Here is a 10,473-nt window from a genome sequence, read left to right on the forward strand (position 1 = left end):
GGTGGGTCTTGAAGAATGAAGAGCAGCTAACAGAGGCTCGGGAAGCTGAGGGAGCAAACCCATGGGGGTGTGGGTGTGCAGGGAAAGAGAGGGAGTCTGTTTTCCCCTTCCTCCTCCCCTCCCTTGTATACTTTGGTCTCAGCAGGCAAGGAGGAAGCTTTGCTGTCAGATCCTACAGTTTCGGAGGGCAAACCCATCCTAACCCTTCTTAAACCCCAGGAGCTGGGAAGTCCTGCAGGTTTTCTCTTCTCAGGGTGGGGTGGGCAGTGCCCTGGCCCTCAGGGTCGGTCAGTGATGTTTCCTCTCAGGCTGTGTCCCTGGTCAGGAGGAGTCTGTCCCACTGCCTGTCAGCATCAGTGGTGGCAGGTCCTGGAGACTGGGGCAGGGTAGGGGTGGCTTTGGGAAGAGTCCCTGTCCCAGAGGGACGGCTATGGAGGTGCCTGAATTTCCCTCCTGAGTGCGCTGACTCCCGCTCTGAGACACAAGCATGTAACTGCCCCTTTGAAGGGACAGGTCTTACAGCTTGGGGAGTCCCAGGATGGGGGCTGCAGGTGGCCCATGGGGTCAGCTGGGTGCATTGTATTTGTGGCAGCCACATTCAGTTTTGAGGACAGCCAGGCATTCACATCTGCCAAGAGGTTGGGACTGGATACTAGAGGTTGTCTCCACTCTCTCAAGAAAAGCAAGGGTCAACTCCACCCCTGCCCTGCACTGCCCGGGGCCCATTCAGAGCACTTTCATCCCTGAGAAGAGGCAGAGATGCTCCCTCTCCTGTTTGGCATATAGAGCAGATGGGTTTCAGAGAGGTTAACCGACATACCCGGAGCAGCACAGCCAGGAAGAAGCACAGTTGGCCCAGAAGCACGCTCCCCTAACGCCCAGTGCTCCAGCCACGCGTGCTCCCAGCTTAGCTCGTGGACAGTTCTGAGGTCCTCTTTTGCCCAGCAGCAGCAAGTCTGGGCATAGTGGCGGTCACACATTCTGTGAACACGCTGGCTGAGGCCTGAGGGACAGTGGCCTTGGAACCTCAGCTCCAGTAGGTATGAGCTTTGGCTCAGGCTTGAGCTCTGGGCCCACCTGCAAATTGGTGCTGCCAGACTGGGGGGTTTAAACACGCCGACGTTTGAAGATCTCTCAGCCATAGGCAGTGGAGGGGACAGAGGGCGGGTGGGCGAAGCTCCATGGGGGACATGGCAGGGGCGGGGTGGACCTCAGCAGAGGTGGCGTTATAGATTTGATATTTCTGTTTTCCTGTTCGTAAAAGTGACAGATTCCAACCTGTGTTCTGATTTTGCATAGAGGTGGCATTGGAGCCCCATGGTGTGAGCGATGGCCGTGCCGGATGTCCACCCCGGACAGAGAGAAGGCGTGGAGGGGGGACTGGGCTGACCACCAATGCTCGCTCTGGGGGTCCTGATTTAGTGAGTGGCCAGACCACCGAGATGATGGAGATCCTGGCTCTGAAGGTCTGGGGTGGAGTCCCAGAAAGTGTGACTTTAGCCAACCCTGCCAGTGACATGTCCTGAAGCAGGTGGGCTGGCACTGGGCCCCATGGGGGCTGGCCTCCCCCAGGTTTGGTTGTGGGGCGCTGAGGGAACGCAGTGTTTGGGATTGTGGGCCTTTCTCCCCAAAGGAGTGTCATTATGAAGAACAAAGTCCCCTTTCACTCACTGCCTCCCAGTTCCTTTGGTGAGCCTGCCCATAGCACATTCCCAGAGTCACAGACATTTCAGAATCATCAAATCATGGGGTTCACTATCAAACCCCCTCCCTCATAGCCCGGAAAGACCCATCTTGTGGTGACCCAACTGGAAATGGACACGGGTCTGCCTTCACCCTCTCCTCTCAATGAAACACTTTTTACTTTGGCTACCGTTTTTAGATTTGATGTTTCCATTGTCCTGTTCTTAAAAGTAACCGATTCGTTCTGTGTTCTAATTTTATGTAGCAAAAACTCGCCTGGATGGGAGCCCTGATTTCAGAGGCTCGTCCACATGCCGCGGGGCCTGAGAAAGGCCCCTGATGGGTGAGTGATTGAGAGGCTGGGTGGTAAACTGAGCAAACACCAAAAGCTTTCCCAGAGGTGCCCACATTCCACCAGTTACTACTGCTCTCTGCATTGTTGACAGCTCCCGAACATTCTTTCCACAGGGAATCAGCCCGCACACGACATGAATGGGCTCGTTTTATATCAGAAGGCTGAATTTTAACTGACAAATTGGACAGGTTCCCTAAGGCAAGGGTTACTAAGCTTTGTCATTCTCGCTAAAAATGTGATTTATAATATATTCCTATTTGCTAGACACTCCTGGTCCCAGGAATGAAGGCCTACTGAAGAAACAGGAGGTCTACTTAATGTCTTGAGCCCATATAAAAATACGCTCCCCCGGAGTCTCCGTGAGTGTAAAACAGATGTGCATAAATCAAGATCCGACAGAGCCAAGTGAGTTTAATTTCATTAAGTTTAATGATAGTTTAGGCAGTCAAACACTTAAAATTCAGGACAGGGCAAGAACAACCCACAATTTACTTTAGGATTTTTCTATTCTAAAGGAAAGACCTAAGGGTCTGGTGAAAGAAGTTTTATTTCCTCTGCTTCCAGTTTATAAAAATAAAAACAGTATTTGTTGTTCCTTAAATACTGACATTTGTGAATACAGAATATGTCAGATATCAGAGATCAATCCACACCTTCAGCCGGGCTTCCTCAGAGATCTTTTGTAAAACACACACACACACACACACACACACACACACACACACACACAAAAGCAGGGTAAACCACCTGACTTCTGAAAAGTCGGAGTTAAAGTTGCAAACTCATTTTGCCCGAGATAACCAGCCCCACTCTAAGCTGTCTAAGTGGGTAGCAATGGATTTGATCTCTGGATCTGATTGCTTAGCAGAAGTCAAGCAGCCAACTTTTCAACAATGTCTCTATATCATGAAACTTCCTAAAAATCTTCAAGGGGGTAACCTGAGCTTGTGAAAAATGATCCCGAATGTCAATAGGACAAAGCTTCCCTTCCAAGATGTAATTAGGGGAGCCCCAAGCACGCCTTTCATATTTTACTTGACAAGCACCTTTTTCTTTGTTCTGCCCGCTCTGGAGGGCTTCGCCATTTCTTTGTTAAGAGGAATGGTTACAAATACATGCTGATATCATAGTAACCATTTAAAATTGCATCCACCTGATAGGAATGTTCATTTTCACCCCACATTTTTTTTGTGTGTGTGAAAATAAAGTCGTTTTTCTAGGTGATACACATATTTTTGTACTTGTACACACATTTGAGTTTATCAAGTCTTTGTTCAGAAACATTAAGGACATACTGACCACAAAGGATTGCTGAGAGGGCGGATGGAATCTTAAGGCTCCACGGAGAGATAGCCGTTGTGTAGACCCCAAATGCCCAGGCTGGTCAGAGCTGGTCTGGACTTCTGTAACACATCGCGGTAGAAACGTCAGGGACAAATGAAGGGTATCCACGGAAGGGGCGGGGATGTTGAGATGTCTCGGAACTCAAGCTGGGTTCCACAACCCCAGCACTCACTCATTTGGGGCTGGATTCTTCTTTGTGTGCGTTTGGGGGGCTGGGGGTGTAGCCGTGGAGGGGCCCTGCTGAGCACGGCCTGAGCTGCAGCAGCTTGGCCTCTGCCCACTAGATGTCAGTAGCAGCCTCTCTCCTCCAGGTGTGACAACCATCATGTCTCCAGGCACTGTCAATAGACCCCTGAGGGACAAAATAGTCCTTGGTTGATAACCAGGGCTCTAAACAATAAGGGATGTTGAGCACGTTTAGCCAAAATGACAGTATTTACAGGGAACTTCAAAGCTTTTTTGCAGGCATTGCATTAAAACGAAAGTTATTCTGAATTGCTTTGGAAGGCTGAGCAAGGACAAATGGGGTAAAGTTGTAGAGAGGCCAGTTTTGACTAAGGAATAGAGAGAAGTTTCTAGAAGAACTGCTCAGCTCCCAATCCCCACGGCGCTTATGTTTAGACTTGGCTAGAATCCTGGCCAAAGATCCAGGGCTCTTTCCTCTGCCAGATCTTTCTGGGGCACTTACCACCGGCAAAGCACTGGCCTGGTGGTAAGTGCTTGGCTTCCATGATGGGATGTACTCCTATGTCGGGTGTACTCTGAAAGCTTTAAAGGTGGGCCTCGTGCCCGGAGGATGAAGGCCTGCCCTTCCTGTGAGCTCACTCGGGTTGCAGAGGGAGGGTGGGCAGAGCAGCAGAGGCCCGGGCTGTGCGTGGTGGGTCTGGGAATCCCGGGACATTGGGGCCGAGGAGGAGCTCTGGGGCTTCCCAACAGCTTGTGATGTCTGCGCCAGGGCTGAAATCCGGGATCCTCCCAGCGCGGAGGGAGGCGAGTTCCGGAAGTGAGCACCTGGCCCAGGTTCTCCCTGCCCTGAGCACCCTGAGCTCCACGAACCCACCTGAGCGCGCCTGCCGCCGGTGTCAGCAGCGGGAAGCATCTCCCCAGGTGTCCACTAGGTGTCACTCTGTGGTCTCGAATGACCGCTTGCTGGCGCCTCAGCTGGAGGGCGGCTATTTTCAGACTACATTTTCAAATTCTCCTCTCTGCCTCCGGCGCAAACATTCCAAAACGCTCCACGACAGATATCTTTGCTTTCCTGCTAAATGGCCTTCCTTCTTTTCTCCGCGACAAACTTCCTCCCCCTTTTGTGGACCTTTCATTGGCAGTGGTCCCACCAGAGTGGTCACGGCACAATGGTGCGCTGCTGGGGGTGGAAGCGCCTTACCAGAACCCCAGGGAAACGCACTCCTGCCAGTGCCCGAGGGAGCAGGAGGGGCCCGCCTCCCGAGTGTGCCCCTCAGGAAGGAGTGCGTCTGGCCCCACATCCCCGGGCTTGCTGCTTGTTGGTCTAGGATTGCTCATGGTCTGCCAGGTCACACCTCACTCTGCGGCCTGTCCCACCTTCACCTAGATTGTGAGCTCTGAATATCTCCCACCTTTCTAGTCCCCACACCACATAGCCAGCAAAGCGTATGGTAGAATGTGGAGTGTTTGGGACTGGTGTCACTAAAGGAAAAAAAAAAAAGAAACATTTTAAACACAGATCACCGAGACAAGGAAACACATTAAAAACCAGTAGCAATGCTAGTCGTGAAAGTGAAGAACCCAGGGAGGTGTGTGTCCACAGGCAGGAGGAATTTGGGTTGGAGAGGAGCTGGCTAGGAAAGCTTTGGGGGTGGCAGATGGACCTGCACTGTACTGGAGGCCCTGGCAGGCGGCGGGGCACGGAGAGCACCCCAGGTGCAGGAAAGGTATGTGCTCTGTCTTGGAGGCAGAAGCCAATGACGCCTGGATGGAACAAGGAGGGGTAACCAGGAATTCCTTCCTGTAAATTGAGAGCTGCTTGAATCTGCTTCCCACCCCGCTCTCACTTCCCGTCCCAGGTCGTGTACAAAGGTCTCCTCTTCCAGAAGCCTAGATTAAAAAATCGCCAAACCATCAATTACTTAACATTTTTTTCTGGGCGGTACGGCCTGTGGTGGTGGGGTTTGTATGTGGCACAAAAATAACAAAAAACAAAGTTGGGAAGCACCGAGGATGGGGGAGGGTCACTCTGCAGATGAGTGAACGCCTTGGGAGGTTGGTTCAGCTGAGACATCAAGTTGTGTGACCTTCCTAAGAGAGCAGATGACAGAGATCTTTATGCATTTGGGGGAACACGTGGGCATTTTTTAGGTAGTGGGGTGAACGCAACAAAGATCTGTTGTTAATAACAATAGCAGCTAACATTTATTGAGCACTTACTATGTGCCAGACGCTGTTCAAAGAGTGTCCCACACCCTGTCATTGAATGTTCAGTTACCCAATGAGATGGTTACATCACGTGCCCAGGCCACACAGCTGGCAATGCTAATGGCAGGCGTTTGGGCATGGGCAGCTTGACTACAGATCGTCTCTCTACCACCGTCTGTAGTGATACTGTGACAGCTCTGAATGATGTGCACAAAACAGCCTTTAAGGGAGCGTTTTCTCCTTGGACCCGGACTGAAGGGGTACATGATGGCAGTAGATATATATTGAGAAGCCTGGGACAATAATTTGCTAACTTACTTGAGACTAAAACATCACCATTTGCAAAGTATCTTCCCGTACGTAACCATCTTTGATTCTCTTTGCAGCCTCATTCTGTGGGCAAGGCAGATGAAGACTCAGAGGCCAGTTGGGTGACAAGTCAGGGGTGGAGCAGGGCTCAGCTGTGGCCCAGAGCCTGGGCCACCATCCAGCGCAGTGGGGGTAAGTCTACAGCCAGCGTCGTTCTACTGGAAGGGAACTAGCACCCATCAGGTACTTACTGTGTGCCAGGCTTGCTAATAGCTAGTACTTTCAGCTCATGTTTACAATATCCCCCGTTAGGTATTGTTTTCTTCGATTTACTGAGGCTGAGAGGAGAGCCAGGCCTGGAACCCACATCTGTCTGACTGCCACGTTGTGCTACTTCTCCCCCATCTAAGGACTTCGTCTCACCACGGGTTCAGCCTATTTCTCTTGCTGCCAGTTCACGAGCAGGAGTTTAGCTCTGACAATTGAAAGAAGGGGCTTGGCTCACAGCTGTTCTGGACAAAATAATTCATGAGGATTCATAACAGACCAGACGATGGGAGCAAAACCAGCAAAAAAGGAGAGGAAACGAATGACATAAAAATTGGGGGATTGGAAAGACAATGATAGGGTGGTGAAGAAAGGGGAGGATTTGGTATAAACAAAATGAGTTCCGTTTGAGGTAGGTTGAGTCGTCAGTGGTGGTGAAACCTCATTCACATGTTAGGTAGAAGGCAAAACAGAAAAGAGGAACTGAGGGTAAGAGGTGGGGGGCCAGAAGAGCACATCTGTGAGTCATCTGGAGGACAGACAGAACCCCAGAAACTGGGCACAGGGGTCCCAGAGCCGAGGGGAAATAAGTGAGCAAAGGAGGTGGGGGTTGGGGGGCAGGGGCTGCCAGGTCTGTCCATGCTTCCCACGCCTCCCCCTCAGCCGGTCACTTTCACCTCCACTCCCCTCTGGCCGCCCACACCCTGTTCCTTGTCATCACTTGGATGGTTCCAACTGCACTCCCTGACCACAGCTTCCGAAGCTGCCAGTCCTCTCACGCCTCCGCCCCACCACGCCCCCAGCTGACCTCATCCTGATCTCCAGTCCCCGGACTTTCCCACGTGGACCAGCACCCCTGGCTCCCCATCTCCAGACCTCTGGGCCACACAGGACATCGATGCAGCCATTCTCTTGCCAGTATCCTCCACGGCTGTGCCCCTTTGCCCTTCCGCCCTGCTCCTCCGGCCAAACTGGAGCCAAGGATTTGCACAGGCACCTGTCTTCTCCGCCCTACACCGCGTCTGCGCCCTGAGGGAGGAAATCCCACACCAAGGATGTCGGCTGCCCACTGAGCCATGGTACCCAGAGTCAGCTGCTCCCTGCGCACGGCCCCACCTCCTCTTCTTCTCAGCATCTATTCCAAACCTCAGCAGCTCCCCCCAGCAGATGGCTCTGTCTTCTGGTTCACGCAGGAACTGGGGGAGCGTGGCCGCCATGCCATCGGGGGCCCTGTGTCCCCCTGCCCACAAATGCATTTCTCTATGTGTGTGCACCAGTCTAAGTGCTGTGTTACTGTGTTCTCCATGTATCCTTGCAACAACCCTCCTTTGTTCTTATTTTACAGGTAGGGAACCAGAGGCTCCGTGACTGGCCTGAGTCCACGGCCTGTAGGTAAGAGGTGGGGGTGGTGGTAAAAGGAGGCTGCGTGTCTTTAAATGTGTGTGCGTGATGCAGAGAGTCGGGTGCTGTGCTGGAGGCTGAGGGCGTAATGGGAAACAGTTTAGACAAGGTTCCTGCCCTCATGAAGCTGACATTCCAGAAGGACAGCCAGACGATAAGTAAATGAATGGCTACGTTAGATAATAAGAGACTGTAAGTGCCAGCAAAGGAAGAAGCGGAGTTCAGTGACCGGAACAGAGTCGACTGGCTTAGATAGGGTGGTTGGCGAGACCTCTGAAGGGAAGGAACGTGGACAGCCTCCCGTCCATCCTCACTCCCCACTTGTCCCAGAAGAGACACCTCCACTCACCGTGTTCTGGATGCCATCATTAGCAAAACAGTCTCACACACACTGGGAGCAGGTATCTCCTGTATAGAGGATAAGCTCAGTGCGACCGAAGGTGGGGAGGTAGTGGGAATATTTCTCAGTCACTCAATCATCCAGGAAAGAAATGGGTCCTTTGAGACTTGGACCATTAGCCGTGGATGGCTGCCCCCATTGCACGCCTCCATGGTGAGAGAAAGATGACACTCCCACAATGGAGTCAAGTTCGTTCAATTCCATCCAACAAACCGTTGTTGAGTAGCTTGTTCCAGGCTGGGTTCCCTGGGGAGTTGGGGGATAGAGATCTGGGTGCAGGGAGCTTATTGGAACATATTCTCGGGATCGACACCTGCGGGAGTGAAGGAAGTGGGACGGGGGAGGGAGAAGATTGAACATATGGTAAATCAGCTTTAGTGTGTGGTTGCCATGCTGTTGGGGCCACACATAGCCCCAGTCCCTGAAACGATAGCTAATCAACTCACGAGAACATTGTGTCAGTACCAGTGGCAAAGGCTGGTAAAGTCATTCTGTCTACTTGGTTGTTTAGGGCCCCTTTTGTATTGGTGGCATTAACATGTGATACAAAGATGTATTTTCTCGGTGCCCATTCTCTTAGGTTGATTCACATCTCCTTCCCCAGATCCTTCTGTTCCTAATCTTCCAATATTTCTTCTTTCAGGCCTCTGACCAAGCAGCCAACCTATTTGCCACAGCTCATCGGTCTATGTATTCTAACCTCGGGCCATTTCTCTTTCCACATGAAATGGATGTGTAGGTCCTCTGCTCTAAGATTTCCACTCACTGCTGTCTTTCTTAGCCATCCCTGAATGTGGCTACCCCATAGCCACATTCCACTTTGGCTTGAACCCACATTCCAAGGGTGGTAAGCAGAATAATGGTCCCTAAAAGATGTCCCCAACCTAGTTCCTGGAACCTGTGACAATGTTAAATTACATGGCAAGAGGGAATTCAGGGTGCTAAATAGTTGATCTTCAGATGGGAGCGTCTCCTGAATTACCTGAATTATCTGTCAATGTAATCACAAAGTTTCCTCTAAGTGAAAGAGGAAGGCATGTGAGTCAGAAGGGAAGATGTGGTAATGGAAGCAGAGAACTAGAGGGACGGCAGTATGAGGGCTCAACCCTTCAGCCCTGTGTTGCTGGCTTTGAAGATGGAGGAAGGGGCCACGAGCCTAGGAATGCGGGTAGCCTCTAAACCTGGAAAAGTCGAGGAACGGATTCTCCTCTTGAGTCTACAGAAGGAATGCAGGCCTGTCCCTCCCAACACCTTGATTTTAGCCCAGGGAGATCCACTGCAGTCTTCTGAACAGAAAGACTCTAAATCTCTTCAAGCCACTAAGTTCCTGATGATTTGTAAAATACTAAATTTGTAAGATACTAAATTTGTGTTATTTCAAGCCACCAAGTTTGTGATGATTTGTTACAGTGGCCATTAGAAACGAATATGACACTAAGCAATCCTATCTGTGGCCAAGCTAGCTACTTTCCCATCTCCATCTGATCATAAGCTGCTCCCATCCATGTGGCCCGAGGTGGTGAGGGCTTCCGGACACGTGCCAGTACAACAGCGGTGGATGACATGATTTGGGGCTTCTTGTTTATGCTGCTTACGTGTGCCTTGTAGTACTTAATCCCAGATGCTCTACCTCCATCTTGTGATGAGTTGCTGCCGCAGCCTTGGAGGGTCTGAAAGAGTCCAGCTCACCATGGGCAGTGCTGGCCACATGGCCACTTGATGTCACGGTCAGGTGCTCCATACCTACCAGGGCCCAGTAGCATGCCAGGAGCTTTCTTTCTTTAACACTTGGATGAGTTTTTGTAAATTTATTCAGTTGTGTAATCATCACCATTTCTGTTTTAGAACACTTCCATTATCCCCCCGAATTTCCTTAAGTCCATTTGCAGTCTATCCCTGTTCCTACCCCCAACCCCAGGCAAATACAGATCTGCTTTCTGTCTCTATAGTTTTTGCGTTTTCTAGAAACTTCATACAATGCAGTCATGCAATCCGTAGATTTTTGGTCTGATTTCTTTATGTTTTTGAGTTTCGTCCATGCTGTATGTGTGTCTCCAATCTGACTGGCTGAAACTCAGGCTTCTAGCCCTGTGTGAGCTCTGGGGCTCATTCTCTGTCTTGCTTCGTGGACTCTCGCCCTGTGCAGGCACCGTTTAATATTTAGTTCGAGACCCAAACAGATTGCTATCTGATCTCTGGAGTTTGCTCTCTGCAGAGCTCCCACCTCCGCAAATTCCAGCCACGTTGGTTTGCCATCTGTGATCTCTGTCTCCTTAATTCAGTGAGGCCGTCTTGCTATCCTGGGCTCCTGTTTTCTGTG

The 10,473-nt window shown here is 51.0% G+C and overlaps 1 long non-coding RNA gene across 1 annotated transcript; it reads left to right on the plus strand.

Annotated features, from left to right (window-relative positions):
- The first annotated feature begins 7,109 nt into the window (after positions 1-7,109).
- LOC141570202 (uncharacterized) lies at positions 7,110-7,745 on the plus strand. Its single transcript, XR_012494188.1, has 2 exons — positions 7,110-7,431; positions 7,698-7,745. It is a non-coding gene; the product is annotated as an uncharacterized LOC141570202 (long non-coding RNA).
- Positions 7,746-10,473: the final 2,728 nt, after the last annotated feature.

The sequence above is a fragment of the Rhinolophus sinicus genome, linkage group LG02 (assembly GCF_036562045.2).
Source record: "Rhinolophus sinicus isolate RSC01 linkage group LG02, ASM3656204v1, whole genome shotgun sequence".
NCBI lineage: Eukaryota > Metazoa > Chordata > Mammalia > Chiroptera > Rhinolophidae > Rhinolophus > Rhinolophus sinicus.